This window comes from Jaculus jaculus, chromosome 7 (genome assembly GCF_020740685.1).
Source record: "Jaculus jaculus isolate mJacJac1 chromosome 7, mJacJac1.mat.Y.cur, whole genome shotgun sequence".
NCBI lineage: Eukaryota > Metazoa > Chordata > Mammalia > Rodentia > Dipodidae > Jaculus > Jaculus jaculus.
Window position 1 is genome coordinate 50,534,921 of NC_059108.1, and position 15,485 is coordinate 50,550,405.

The 15,485-nt window shown below is 43.1% G+C and overlaps 1 pseudogene; it reads left to right on the forward strand.

Moving 5' to 3' along the window:
- Positions 1-10,431: 10,431 nt before the first annotated feature.
- On the forward strand, positions 10,432-12,809 carry LOC123462073 (annotated as a pseudogene).
- Positions 12,810-15,485: the final 2,676 nt, after the last annotated feature.

Here is a 15,485-nt window from a genome sequence, read left to right on the forward strand (position 1 = left end):
GTACTTAGATGAGAATGTTAAAGTATGTGGATAAAGATGTGCCTATGTAGGAAAAAATTTTCAGGCTAAACCTAAATGCCATGCCTAAAGTTAGAGATTTTTCAACTGTTTATAGACTCTTAAGGATACTCTAAAAGTTTTATATAGGGACACAGTCTTAATGTAAATTCACCTTACATTAGACACAGGTGATGCCTATGCTAGGTGGGTTACAAAGTCATGAGTACAGATGTAATTGGAGGTTTAACCAGGTTAAACATAGATAAGAGTCTATCACCTTGTGTTTTGCAAATGGGTAAATTTGCTATATAAAAACAAACAACTTCAGAATAGGATAAGGAATGTCATGATGCCTATCTCTCTGCTCTGTAATTTCATTTTGCTCTTGCTTTCCAACATATGCTACTTAAATTCACGGAAAGTGGGACTCCGAAAAAATGGATGGAACCCCCTTTATCTCAGACCCCATGCAAGTTTAAGCCATGTGTCCCCCAGACTCTGACTAGAGACAAAATGGCCAATTGTCTCTGACAAGGAAAAAGGAGTCCAGCATATAGCTGTAGTTCTCTTTAGTTCTTCTCTTTTGAACACCTAAGTCACATCTGTTAGATAAAATTTCTCACTAGACAAAATGTTAAATAGGTAAACTGAGTCAAGGTATTTTATCAGGTTACAAACTTCTTACATAAGACATGCATCAGACTTACCAAATGTGTATATTAGTGGAAGGGCCCCATCATTGAAACATTTAATTGGATTAAATCTAATGTTTACCTGATGCCAAGGTCTTAATCAGTGGAGGAACTGAGTCTTATGATAAGGTCTCACTCATTAACAGGTCACTGATCCTAATTTGTTATGATTTAAGGGTTATAAAACTGGCTTTAAGATCTCTCAGTAAAGTAAATTAGGCTCCTCTTTTCATCAAGGTTTTAACTATTCTTAAGATAAAGGCTCACATAGAAATGGTGAATTTCCAAAGATGAAGTTCTCATACCTAAAGACATTGTGACTTTAAAGATAGCTTCTGTATTACTTATGCTAATTCTATTGAATGGTCATAACTAGGTTTAATCACTTAGGTTTAAAAGTGATTTAATTTCAATAATGATAACTTTTATCTTCCTGGGATATGTTAGGATAGCTTGCTTAAGCTTTATCAAATTTAAGTTATGGTAATACATGAAATTGTTTTATGTTAATAAAAATTTCTGTGGTACATAAAATCAATAGCTATTAAATTTAAGCCAAAATCATTGGTTGCCAAACAATGTTTTTTCTTTCAAAAAGATTTATCAAGGGTTATATTAAAATTTAGCTAGCTGTTTTTTTTTTTTTTTTTAAAAAGACCAGATTCTGCTCTATTGTATGTAAGTCCAGTACTTATAACAAAATTAACTTTTTAAGACATATTTCCTACTTTAGGGCATAACCTCATGCTCAAACAACGGTCCTCATCTGAGAGAGTGAAAAAAAAATTTCAAGCTGTGTGGTTGTGTTTCCAATATTTTCTGGGTAATTTTTACCAACACAGGTATCTGAACTAATCAAAGATGTTTTCAAACACAGGTGCTAAGACTTTACACTACTTTACTTGTCCTTTTCTGACAATTTCTAGGTTAAATGAATTAGTCTGTAAATCAATTGGTACTGTTTTCAAGACTAGTAGCAGGTTCTGCCTATATTTATAAATATTAGATATTTAAAATATGAGATATTTATAAATATTAAATATTTAAAATATGAAATCATTATAAATATTAGATATTTAAAATCTATGATGTGCCTGTTTTCTATACCTCATATATAAGGCCTATGCTGCCATAGTACAACTATAATTTTAAAGATAGAACAAAATGATTTTAGAAGCCCTTGTGCCATTCTTTAACTAAGTTTATCTCAATAATCAAATGTGTTCTATATGTACATACATCCAGGCTGGTGTAACTTCCTTTCTAAGTGTGTTAATTACCGACATAGAAGCCAAGGCCAATTGGAATCATCAGAGAAAGAGGCACCAATATTTTGGCCTGTGCTCCCAGGTTATGAGGCCACTGGAAATGATGGGACACTTCTACACTGGCCCCCTGGAAAGTCACCTGCCTTCCTGAGCAGGGAGGATATTGAGACCCAAACAAAATTGGTGTATAGTCTGAAACAGGAGAGTCACAATTGAGGAGCAATCAGTCCTCCTGACTTTCCAAAGAAGGGAAAACTACTTGGCCAGCATGGCCTTGACTCATCCTAACAGACAAAGGATGCCAGTAAGCTATGGGGCTACTCCTGTGTCCCTAAAGTATCTTTGGAGGGCCATTAGTGACCTCCAAAATAATCCTTAATTAAATGTGGCTATCTGCATGGTCTTAAACACTCAGACAGAAATGTATAACCTAAGATACAAAATACCTTACATATATGAATGGCCTATTAAGTAACACAAGAGCTTTCCAAGACGGGAAACAAACATTAAGACATTTTTTCCCCCATAATTTTAATTCTATAATAAAGAAAAACAAATAGAGATGTTCAAAGGGTTATTTTCAAATCTAAAATATGTAAATATGTAAAGTATGTAAAATATGTAAATAATCCAGGAGACCCTGGAACCCCACTGGAAGGGACCCTACTGTCTTCATCCTGACCACACCTACCTTGTGAAAATGGATGGAATTGCCACTTGGATTCATCACACCCACCCACATCCAACCAGCAGATCCACTGGCTTAACCTGAGGACTATTTGCCACAATGGAAATTACTCACTTAGAGAAAAATGTAGAAACTTTAGCTGAGGTTGTATTACGGAATAGACAGGGATTGGACTTAATATTCCTCCAGCAAGGGGGACTATGTCTGGCCTTAAGGGAAGAATGTTGTTTTTATATCAACCATTCAGGTATAATTAGAGACTCAATGGTGAAGGTACGAGAGAATTTGGAAAAGAAGATGTGTCACATTTATACAATGGAGTTCTACTCAGCAGTAAAGAAAAATGAAATTATGAAATTTGCAAGAGAATTTGGAAAAGAAAGAGAAGCTGACAGAGGATGGTTTGAGTCATGGCTCAGTCATTCCCCATGGTTAACAACTCTGCTGTCTGCTTTAGCAGGGTCATTACTTTTATTTTTGTTGCTAATCACAATAGGACCTTGCATTATTAATACATTAGTTGCTTTTGTTAGGGAATGTATTAATACAGTACAGCTTATGGTTTTAAGATCACAGTATATACCATTCGACTTCACTCACTAATTCAATTGGGATCCAAGATTGGCTCCTCATGGTACAAAGAGAAGGGGGAATGAAAGACTCAGGAACCAGATGGATGCTATGACAGGCTTTAGAGTCCTCAGTAGGCCTAAGTTTCTGTTTCCCAGCATGATCTAAGTTTTTTTCTGATTATGCCATACATTCCTGTAGTCATAGTTAAGTTCAATTCCCTTAGCCCCAGCCCTCCAACTTTGCCCACCAAAATCCTAAGCCAACCAGAGGAGTACACTGTTTAAGTCAACCAATCATGTACCCATCCCCTTCTTCTATGTTCAAATCCCTATAAAAACCCTACCCGCCCTCTACTCAGGGCTCTTGTATGGATCCACTGTGTTGGTGAAGTCAAGAGACCAAGCTTAAGCCCGAAATAAAGCTCCTTGCCCTTGCATACGTGTTTGGTTCTCCTTGGTGGTCACTGGGGGTGCCGAGAACTGGGCATAACAGGATAATGTTTACAATCATGGAAGTTGTTAATTATAAAAAAAAAAAAAATTAAAAAGGACACCTCCAGAGTTTTCTTACCCAGCAAAGTAAGGGACCGTCTTCTGAGGAGAAAGCTCCCATCATGGGCTTGCTACCATTTCCAACTCCAAGAACATGCAGGCAAGTGGAGATCAGGTTCTTGGGCCAAGATTAGGGCACTTACCCAGTCTGGTTGCCCCAGAGTCAAGAGGGGAGTCTTGAAACATGTATCCCAAGAAAGACTCCAAGAAAGTAGTGGGGTCTGGTGTTGCACAAGCAAGACCACTGACTCACAACATGCTGGGAGTGAACTGAAGTGCGGGGGCTGCATATGAGAGTGTGAAATCTCTGACAGCAGCCTGGAACTGCTCAGGGTGTCAGCTTTTATTGAAAAAAAAAAAAACCCTAAAAAATGTTTATTGCAAAAACAGGGTGGGAATTAAACCTTAAATCACAATTCACATGTGACAGTTACAGCGATAAAAGTAATTTTAAACATAGTGGGGCATTTGGTGCATCTTAGAAGATGATAGGGAAAAAAAAGGGACTTGTGAACAGCTGTTTGTCAGTTACAGGAGGTGCCTAGGGGTGTGAGGTAGGTCTGTCATCAGGAGTCCCCCAAAACCCAGTTTATCTGCCCCTTAAGGAGTTTGCTTAACAAAGGAGGCCATGGATAATGCTATTCAGACCAGCAAAACATCCTGTTTACCTGCCATTTGCTTCCTATAAGAAAGTAACGTCTATTTTTCGCTAGGCTGGTTATAAAGAAATTTAGAGAAATATAACATTTTGCTCTCTTTACAGGCTAAATGGTTAAGGTTCTTGCCTGCAAAACCTAAAGACCCAGGTTCAATTCTCCAGTACTCACATAAGCCAGAGGCACAAGGTAGCGTGTGTCTGGAGTTCATTTGTAGTGGCTAGAGGCCTGTAGTGCCCATTCCCTCTCCCTCTCCCTCTCCCTCTCCCTCTCTCTCAAATAAATAAAAAAAAATTAAAAAATGAACAAAAGGGGCTGGAGAGATGGCTTTGCAGTTAAGTGCTTGCCTGTGAAGCCTAAGGACCCCCGTTCAAGGCTCCATTCCTCAGGACCCACGTTAGCAAGATGTGCAAGGGGGCGCACGTGTCTGGAGTTCCTTTGCAGTGGCTGGAAGCCCTGGCACACCCATTCTCTCTCTCTCTCTCTCTCTCTCTCTGTCACTATCAAATAAATAAATTTTAAAAAAATGAACAAAAGAAGGCTGGAGAGATAGCTTAACAGTTATAGAGTTTGCTTGCAAAGCCAAAAGATCCAGGTTAGATTCCCCAAGACCCACAAAAGCCAGATGCACAAAGTGGTATATGCATCTGGTGTTTTTTGCAGTGGCTAGAGGCCCTGGCACACCCATTCTCTATCTCTCTATCTGCCTCTTTCTCTTTCTATATATGTCTCTCAAATAAATGAATAAAAATCTTAAAAAATTTTTTAAAAAACAAAACAAAAAAGAATAAAAGAGGATATCACTGTTCACTTCCTAGCCTCTTATCCTTTTTGTTACATTCTATTTAGGTAATTGGTTTTGTCTACTTGCCAAAACTTTAAGCATCATTGTGAAATAGTAATAAATCTTTAGAAAGCAGATATTGTCTGTCAAACTCCATGTGTATTATCTGCTTGCAGCATCATTCACAGGTCACAGAAGGTGACATGCTAACTGGTAATAGTTTACTATGACTGGTTTGGCAGGTAAACCTGAAATTGATCTGTACTTGGAGAACTTGCCCAAAACCTAGGTTAGAGCAAATTTCTGCCATCTCCTGACTGTTACTTAGGACAAGTTACTTAATTTCTCTATATGTTGATCTTTTCAGCCTTAAATCTGGGGTGTTTAGTGACACTTGGGTGTTAAAATATGTTGAGAAAACATGCTAAAAACTTTGTGCCTTTTACCTATAAGCCCCTGAATAAATGTTTGTTGTTTTGTATCACAGTGTTATGGGGTTGAGAGCCTACAAAACCTCTCTGGACTCTGGATGGGCTTAGAACTCCCCATGCCAGTAACACTTAAACCTCAATTTCCTTTGTTTTATGATTACCACAGAATGGAAAAACATAGACATTGCTCTTCAAGCAAAGTAGAAGAAAAGCTTCCAAGCTGAGAACAATTGCCCACAAGCTGGAAGTCCCAAGAGGGAAAATCTGAGACATCCATGGGGACTTGGATCAGGCCTTCTTATAAAGTAGACATCTAGTTTGGATGAGCCTGATTGCCAAGTTTAAGTATTTATACAGTATCTTGACTGCTTGACTGGTAGGCCCAGGAGGAAAGTATAGAGTTAGAAAAGGCTGGACAACAGGTGGGGCAGGAAGGTGGACACACAAATCAAAGAAAAGTTAAGAAGTAAGAACCAGAGAGCTCATCACTGAAGTAGACTTAAAACACACCACGGCTCAGGGAATTCTGTGGAAGAGGAGGCGGAAAGATTGTAAGAGCCACAGATTGAGACATCATGCCCAGTGTCACCGCCTCCCCCCCAAAAACTGAATGCTGCTCCCACAATGCATAACCCACAACCCCATAGGGAATACCTGCAACCCCACTGAGGAGGGTTCCCAGTGGAATGAAGACAGGGATGAGGGAAAAGAGGGTACCATACAACATATGTTGTTAATAATAATAAATTTTTTAAAAAAGGATGAACCAGGAAGCTGCTCTTACTGTCATCTTGAATTAGAGTGAGGCTCTCTTCTAGCTTCATCAGGGCAGGGCAGGGAAGGGCAGGGAAGGGCAGGGCAGTACCTATAGCCTTTGAGGCATGTCTTCCTAGTTGATTATGGGCAAATAGATTATTTTGCTTCTAACCTCTAAAACAGACCATAGATAGGACACAAAGAAAATCTTAACAAGTACAGGGAAATTGAAATAATTCCTAGCACTCCAGCTGATCACAATGGATTGAAAGTATAAATCAACAGCAAGAAAAGCTATAGAGCATAGAAAAAATCATGGAAACTAAACAGTACAGTACAAAATGCTAAAAGGGTGAATGAAGAAATCAAGAAGGAAATAAAAGAATTTATAGAATCAATTGATAATGAGAACATATCAAAACCTATGGGACACAATGAAGGCATTCCTGAGAAGGAAATTTATAGCTTTAAATGCCTATATTAATAAATTACAAAGATCACAAGTAAACAACTTAATGCTTCACCTTAAAGCCTTGCAAAAAAAAAAAAAAAAGAACAAGGCAAACCAAAAATCAGTAGATGGAGCCAGGTGTGGTGGTGCATTCCTTTAATCTCAGCACTTAGGAGGCAAAGGTAAGAGGATTGCTGTGAGTTCAAGGCCACCCTGAGAATACAGGGTGAATTGCAGGTCAGCCTTGGCTAGAGTGAGACCCTACCTCGAAAAACCAAAACAACAACAACAACAAAAAAATCAGTAGATGGGAAGAAATAATAAGGATCAGGGCAGAAATTAGTAAAATAGAAACAAACAAACAAACAAAATACAAGGAATCAGTGAAACAAAGAGTTGGTTCTTTGAAAGGATAAACAAGATTGATAACTCCTGAGAAAATCTGACAAAAAGAAAGAGAGAAGAGACACAAGTTAATAAAATTAGAAGATGAAAAAGGGACCATTACAATAGACAACAAAGAAATTCAGAAAATTATAAGGACATACTTTAAGAATATACATGCCACTAAGTCTGAAAATCTGAAAGAAATGGATGGTTTCCTTGGGTTATATGACCTTCAAAATTTAAATCAAAATGAAATTAACCACTTAAATAGACCTATAACAAGTACAGAGATCCAAGAAGTTATTAAAAAAAAATCTCCCAACTAAAAAAAGCCAGGTCCAGATGGAGTCACTGGTGAATTTTACTAGACCTTCATTGAAGAGCTAACACCAATGCTTTTCAAACTTTTCCATAAATTAGAAAAGGAAAGGAATTCTACCAAAAGCCTTATATGAAGCCAGCATCATTCTCATACCAAAACCTGAATAAGACAGAATACAAGAAGGAAATTACAGACCAATCTGCCTCATGGACACAGATGCAAAAATTCTCAACAAAATATTGGCAAACACAACACAAGAATATATCAAAAAGATCATTCACTATGACCAAGTAGGCTTTATCCTAGAAATGCAGGGATGGTTCAATATACACAAATTGATAAATGTAAGACACTATTATAAATGGACTGAAGGACAAAAATCACATGATCATCTCACTAGATGCAGAAAAGGCATTTGACAAAAATCTAACATCCCTCCATGGTAAAAGTCCTACAGAAATTGGGAATAGAAGGAGCATATCTCAGCATGATAAAGGCTATTTTTGACAAACCTACAGCCAACATAATAGTAAATGGAGAAAAACTTTTCCACTAAAATCAGAAACAAGACAAAGGTGGCCACTGTCCCCACTTTTATTTAATATAGTACTGGGAGTCTTAGCTGTAGTAATAAGGCAAGAGACACTCATAAAAGGGATACAAATTGGAAAGGAAGAGATCAAGTTGTCATTATTTGCAGATAATAAGATTCTATATATAAAGGACCTTAAAGACTCTACCAGAAAACTGTTACAGCTCATAAACACTATCAGTTTACTTTATCTGATAACCAATATATTATTTATAAACATTTATATTCTGCATTTTATCTAATGAATTTTCTTGTTCCATGTAGTTAACCTTCTCATTGCTGGGACAAAAAAGCAGACCAGACGTAGCTTCTGGGAGGAAAGGGTATATATAAGGATGAAAGTTTCAAGGGGAAACCTCAGCATGGCAGGGAAAGCCCAGCATGAACAAGACAGCAGGAGAAAAGTAGTCCCAGTACACTAGCACTGGCAAGAGGATCCTGGGATCTGACCCCCTAAGGCCCACTCCAAGCAACATACTTCCTGCAGCAAGGCTCTACCTCCCAGATTGCCACAAACTGGAGATTTCATGTGGGCTAAATCACAAACACGTGAGGCTATCCTGAAATTGAAAGCACAGGAAAATAAACAATGGTCACAAAATCTGATTCATTACTTGAAATTATCAAAGATGAAGTAGACAATCTTTTATCACAAGTTCCAAGAGACTTTTTCAAAACAAATTCTAAGTGAGAAATATTTTAGATTTTGTAGACCACATAAGTTCTGTTTCTTCTTTTTCCCTCTCTTATCCTCCTCTTCTTCTTCCTCTATTCCTCTGACAAAGCTGATTTTTCACGTCTTTTTGATTTTTTGAGGTAAGGCCTCACTCTAGGCCAGCCTGACCTGGTATTCACTCTGTAGTCTCAGGGTGGCCTTAAGCTCACAGCAACCTTCCTACATATGCCTCCTCAGTGCTGGGATTAAAGGCATGAGTCACCATGCCTGGTCGACAAAGCTTTAAAATTATAAAACACAGGGCTGCAGAGATGGCTCAGTGGTTAAAGGCACTTGCTTGCAAAGCCTTATAGGCTGGGTTCAATTCCCCAATACCTATGTAAAGCCAGATGTACAAAGTGATGTGAAAGGCCCAAGAATTCAGAAGCTCAGAAATACTATCACGCTCCAAAGGGAGCTTAAGCGGGCCACCTGCATACCTCAAACTCCAGGTTTTACTCTCTGTCAGAAGCAAGTAAAGAATCCCTCTTCTCATTGTATCAGAGCCCACTCCTAATATAAAACTAGGTAAAAGGGCATGAGATAGCCCTCAAGGATGGGAAATGAGTAATGAAGTGAACCACTTATTTGGTTTCTGTAAATAGCCTGCACCATAAGCCTTAATAGCCCACACTGTAAGCCTTAGTAGCCTACACTGTAAGCCTTAGTAACTCGCACCATAGGCTGTAGCAGCCTGCCTCAGACCACCAAGGTCATAGGAGGCTGATACCATACTCTGTTACCCCCACCTAAGGAATTGCACAAGTGCTGACCTCCAAGGTCACAGGAGACTGATACCACACTCTGCTACTCCCACCCAAGGACCTGCGCAAACGCTGACCACCAAGGTCATAAACTAATTGGCTTAGAAACTATGGGGTGGCACCAACTGACTGGCTAACACCCTGCGGGGCTCCTAATATTAGAAAATGATTGGTCTAAGGCACAGGCTTTGTTAGAAACCCTATAAAAACTGTCCTGTTCCTGCATTCAGGGCTCTGCAGTCCTCTACCCCTGTGCGGTGTACGACTGTGGGCCCCAGCGCGCTTGGAATAAAATCCTCTTGCAGTTTGCATCAAGACCGCTTCTCGTGAGTGAGTGATTTGGGGTGTCGCCTTATCCGGGCAGAGCGTGGGGACCCCCTGTGGGGGATTTTTCCTACATTGGGGGCTCGTCCGGGATGTGAAGGCCCCCACACACACCCGAGAACCGAATTGGAGGTAAGGGGGCCCCTTCTGGAGTGAGTGTGTGCCGGCCGGTGTTTGTGTTCTGAGTATCTGGTTTCTGGGACGCGCGCTTTGTGCCGGCCGGTGTTTGTGTTCTGAGCATCTGGTTTCTGGGACGCGCGCTTTTGGCTCAGTCTGATTTGCAGCCGTCCTCTAGGGCCGTAAAGGACCAGAGGACCGTGATCAGCAGACGTGCTAGGAGGATCACAGGCTGCCACCCTGGGGGACGCCCTGGGAGGTGAGGAGACCCAGGGACGCCTGGCAGTCTCTTATACCCAGTCAGAAGACCGGGGGCTGTTATTAGAGCGGAGGCTTCCTCCTCCGCGGCCGTCTGATTCTTTTGCCTGCTTGTGAAAGACGCGGACGGGTCGCTGGTATCTGGATTTGTTGGTCTCAGTTGTGTGTGTTGTTGTTGTTGTTCTTTGTGTCTTTGTCTATAGTTCTAAGATGGGACAGACGGTGACGACGCCCCTTAGCTTGACTCTTGACCACTGGACTGAAGTTAAAACTAGGGCCCATAATTTGTCAGTTGAGGTTAGAAGGAGACCCTGACAAACGCTTTGTGCCTCTGAGTGGCCAACTTATGAGGTCGGATGGCCACCAGAAGGAACCTTTAATTCTGAGACTATTCTGGCCGTTAAAGATATTTTTTTTTCAGAGTGGACCAGGCTCCCGTCCCAACCAAGAGGCTTATATCCTCACCTGGAAGGATTTGATGGACAACCCCCTGCCGTGGGTCAGGCCGTGGCTGAATAAACCCAGGAACTCAAGCTCCAGAGTCCTGAGTCTTGAGAATGCAAAATGAAAAAAAAAAAAAAAAACCCTCTCCTCCCCCTCGCATCTACCCTGAGATCGAGGAACCTCCTCCGGCTTGGCCGGAGACTCAGCCTGCCCCTCCCCCCCCCGTATCTAGTCCCGGGAGCTGAGAGAGGGCGTCTCGCCCCACCCGAAGCTCCACACACTGGCGTGACTGCTCCGCCCCTCGCCCCTCCCGAAGTTCCGCCCTCCACCCTTCCCACACCTCCGCCTCTTGCCCCTCCCATGCCTCCGCCTCTCGCCCCTCCCGAAGCTCCATGCTCCGGCGTGACTGCTCTGCCCCTTGCCCCTCCTGAAACTCCGCCCTCCACCCTTCCCAAGCCTCCGCCCCCCTTCCTCCCAGAGCCTCCGCCCCCAAGCTTGTCCGGGCTTAGCCGGATACTCAGCCTGCCCCTCCCGAGCTCCTAGAAATGGGAGGGCCAACTGCAAGGACGCAGAGCCGGAGAGATGCTACCCCAGAGGGAGTAAATGGAATTGTAACACTGCCGCTACACGAGGCAGATCCTCCCATGCTGGGGGGCCAACTACAACCCCTCCAATATTGGCCTTTTTCCTCTGCAGATCTTTATAACTGGAAAGCTAACCATCCCCCTTTTTTCAGAGGAACCCCAACGCTTCACGAGGCTGATAGAATCTCTTATGTTTTCTCATCAGCCCACCTGGGATGATTGCCAACAGCTGTTGCAGACTCTCTTCACAACCGAGGAACGAGAGAGAATTTTAATAGAGGCCAAAAAAATGTCCCTGGGGCCAACGGATGGCCCACGCAGCTGCAGCATGAGATAGACATGGGGTTCCCTCTGACTCGCCCTGTTTGGGACCACAATACGGCTGAAGGTAGGGAGAGCTTAAAAATCTATCGCCAGGCTCTGGTGGCGGGTCTCCGAGGTGCCTCCAGAAGGCCCACCAATTTGGCCAAGGTAAGAGAGGTGATGCAGGGGCCAACGGAGTCTCCCTCAATGTTTCTTGAGAGGCTCATGAAAGCATTTAGGAGGTTCACACCCTTTGACCCCACCTCTGAGATTCAAAAAGGCTCAGTAACATTAGCTTTCATAGGACAGTCAGCTCCTGATATCAGAAGGAAACTTCAGAGATTGGAGGGATTACAGGAAGTTGAGCTACGTGATTTAGTAAAAGAGGCAGAAAAGGTATATTACAAAAGGGAGACAGAAGAGAAAAAGGAGCAAAGGAGAGAAAGAGAGAGAGAAGAACGTAAAGAGAGACATGAGAAAGAGAAAAAAGAAAGGATAGGCGCAATAGACGACAAGAGAAAAATCTGACCAGGATCCTGGCCACAGTGGTAGAGAAAAAGGAAAAAGGAAGAGAAATTTTCACAAGTTTAGAACAGGCCCTAGGCAGATAGGGAACCTGGGCAACAGGACCCAACTTGATAGAGATCAATGTGCCTATTGCAAGGAGAAAGGACACTGGGCAAGAGACTGCCCTAAGAAGAACAGCAAAAGACCTAGGGTCCTAACCCTTGGAGAAGATGAAATCTAGGGAGGACAGGGCTTGGAGCCCCTCCCCGAGCCCAGGGTAACTCTAAAGGTGGAGGGGAAGCCAGTCAGATTTCTCGTGGACACTGGCGCTGAACATTCAGTGCTTTTGGAACCAATGGGAGGGCTAAAAGATAAAAAATCCTGGGTTCTGGGTGCTACTGGACAACGGCAATATTCATGGACTACCCGAAGAACCGTTGACCTGGGAGTGGGACGGGTAACCCACTCATTCTTAGTCATTCCTGAATGTCCAGCGCCCCTCCTTGAAGGGACTTATTAACCAAGATGGGTGTTCAAATTTCTTTCAAATCAGAAAAACCAGAAGTGTCTGCTGGAGGTCGACCCATCACCGTGTTGACCCTCCAGCTAGATGATGAGTATCGATTATACTCATCCCCGGTAGAGCCTGCTCCTCACCGACAGGATAACGTTTGCCTCTCCTGCCATCCTCAACCCCGCTACCCTTCTGCCTGAAGAAACTGATGAGACAGTGACTCATGACTGTCATCAACTGCTGATTGAGGAAACTGGGATCCGAAAGAATCTTACAGATGTCCCACTGACCAGAGGAACATTAACCTGGTTCACAGATGGAAACAATTACATTGTAGAAGGTAAGAGGATGGCTGGGGCGGCGATAATAGACGGAACACAAACAGTCTGGGCCAGCAGTCTGCCAGAAGGAACTTCAGCACAAAAAGCTGAGCTCATGGCCCTCACACAGGCCTTACGACTAGCTGAAGGAAAGTCTATGAACATCTACACAGTCAGCAGGTATGCTTTTGCTACTGCACACATACACGGGGCCATCTACAAACAGAGAGGGCTACTTACCTCAGCAGGGAAAGAAATTAAAAACAAAGAAGAAATTCTAAGTTTGCTAGAAGCCCTACATCTACCCAAAAGACTGGCCATTATGCATTGCCCTGGCCACCAAAAAGCCAAAGATTTTATCTCAAAAGGAAACCAGATGGCTGACCAAGCGGCCAAGCAGGCTGCCCAGGGGGTCAACCTTCTGCCCATAATTGAGAAACCAAAAAACCAAAAAAGTGAGCAACGATATACCCCAAGTGACTGGCAAGAAGTCAGAAAGTTGGGCCAGTTCTCTAAAACTCCAGAGGGGGCCTGTTTTACCTCAGAGGGAAAAGAGATTCTACCTCAAGCAAAGGGACTACGGTACGTTCAACAAATACACCGCCTAACCCATCTGGGAGCCAAATATCTACAAAAACTGCTACAGACGTCTCCTTACCATATTCTGAGGTTGCCAGAGATAGCTGGCTTAGTAGTCAAACATTGTGTACCTTGCCAGATGGTCAATACTAATCCCTCAAGAATGCCTCCTGGGAAGAGGCTAAGGGGAGACAGCCCAGGTGCTCACTGGGAAGTGGACTTCACCGAGGTAAAACCGGCTAAGTATGGTAATAAGTATTTACTAGTTTTTGTAGACACTTTTTCAGGATGGGTAGAGGCTTATCCTACCAAGAAAAAAAAACCTCAACCGTGATGGCTAAGAAAATACTGGAAGAAATTTTCCCAAGATTTGGGATACCCAAGGTAATAGGATCAGACAACGGTCCAGCCTTTGTTGCCCAGGTAAGTCAGGGACTGACCAAAGTATTGGGGATTGATTGGAAATTACATTGTGCATACAGACCCCAAAGCTCAGGACAGGTAGAAAGGATGAATATAACCATTAAAGAGACCCTCACCAAATTGACCGCAGAGACTGGCGCTAATGATTGGATAGCTCTCCTACCCTTTGTGCTCTTTAGGGTTAGAAACACACCTAGACAATTTGGACTGACCCCCTATGAATTGCTATATGGGGGGGCCTCCTCCACTGGTAGAAATAACCTCTATACATAGTATTGATGTGCCACTTTCCCAGCCTCTGTTCTCTAGGCTCAAGGCGCTCGAGTGGGTGAGACAACGAGCGTGGAAGCGACTCCGGGAGGCTTACTCAGGAGAAGGAGACTTACAGGTCCCACATCGCTCCCAGGTGGGAGATTCGGTCTTTGTCAGACGTCACCGCGCAGGAAACCTTGAGACTCGGTGGAAGGGCCCCTACCTCGTCCTACTGACTACTCCAACGGCCGTAAAAGTTGAAGGAATACCCGCCTGGATCCATGCATCTCACGTCAAGCCTGCTCCGCCACCGGGCCCCGAATGGCAAGCCGAGAGGACAGACAATCCCCTTAAACTCAGGCTTCGCCGTGTGGCTTCTCCTTCTCCAGCTAGGTGATGCCTCCAATCCCCATGCCCCCCAAAAGTTGACTTGACAAGTGCTTTCTCAAATGGGGGATATAATATAGACTACAACTAGGGAAGCGCCCCCCTGGACTTGATGGCCTGTCCTGACCCCAGACATCTGTGCCCTGGTAGCCGGGATAAAATTTTGGGATATCCCAGAGCTCACCCCAGAGAAGGTCTCTAGAGAAGTCCACTCTCATGTGGCAAAGCAGGCACTCACACAAGGGGTCATCTCCCAAGGTCAATATATGGCAGACAACCCGGGGTGCAGCTCTGGGCCAACCCAACGTAAGATGCAGCATACCCCATTTTATGTCTGCCCCCGAACTTCTAAACAAAGTTATGGAGGGACAAAAGAGTTCTACTGTAAACACTGGGGTTGTGAAACTACAGGTAATACCTACTGGCACCCAGCTTCCTCCTGGGACCTGATTACTGTGCAGGAAGGATTATATGGGAAAAAAAGCAGTTCCTCTCAGCATCTCTTTCACCCCCCAAGGTCGAGAGTCCAGAGACTGGATAAAAGAAAAAACTTGGGGACTCAGGTTTTATATGACAGGATGGGATACGGGCCTAAACTTTACTATACAACTTAAGATAAAGCCTCCCACCCCAAGACCAGTAAGACCTAATAAAGTTCTAGTAAAACAGGGACCCCCTAAAATGACATTACCCAAGCTCCCACCCACAGTGGCAACTAAGACCCATCACATAATAACTGCTAGAACCCCTTTGACTAGCCCACTCTCGGAAGCCCCACATGGGACAGGACAGAGGCTCTTTAGCCTAATCCAAGGGGCCTTCCTCGCCATAAACGCCACCAAC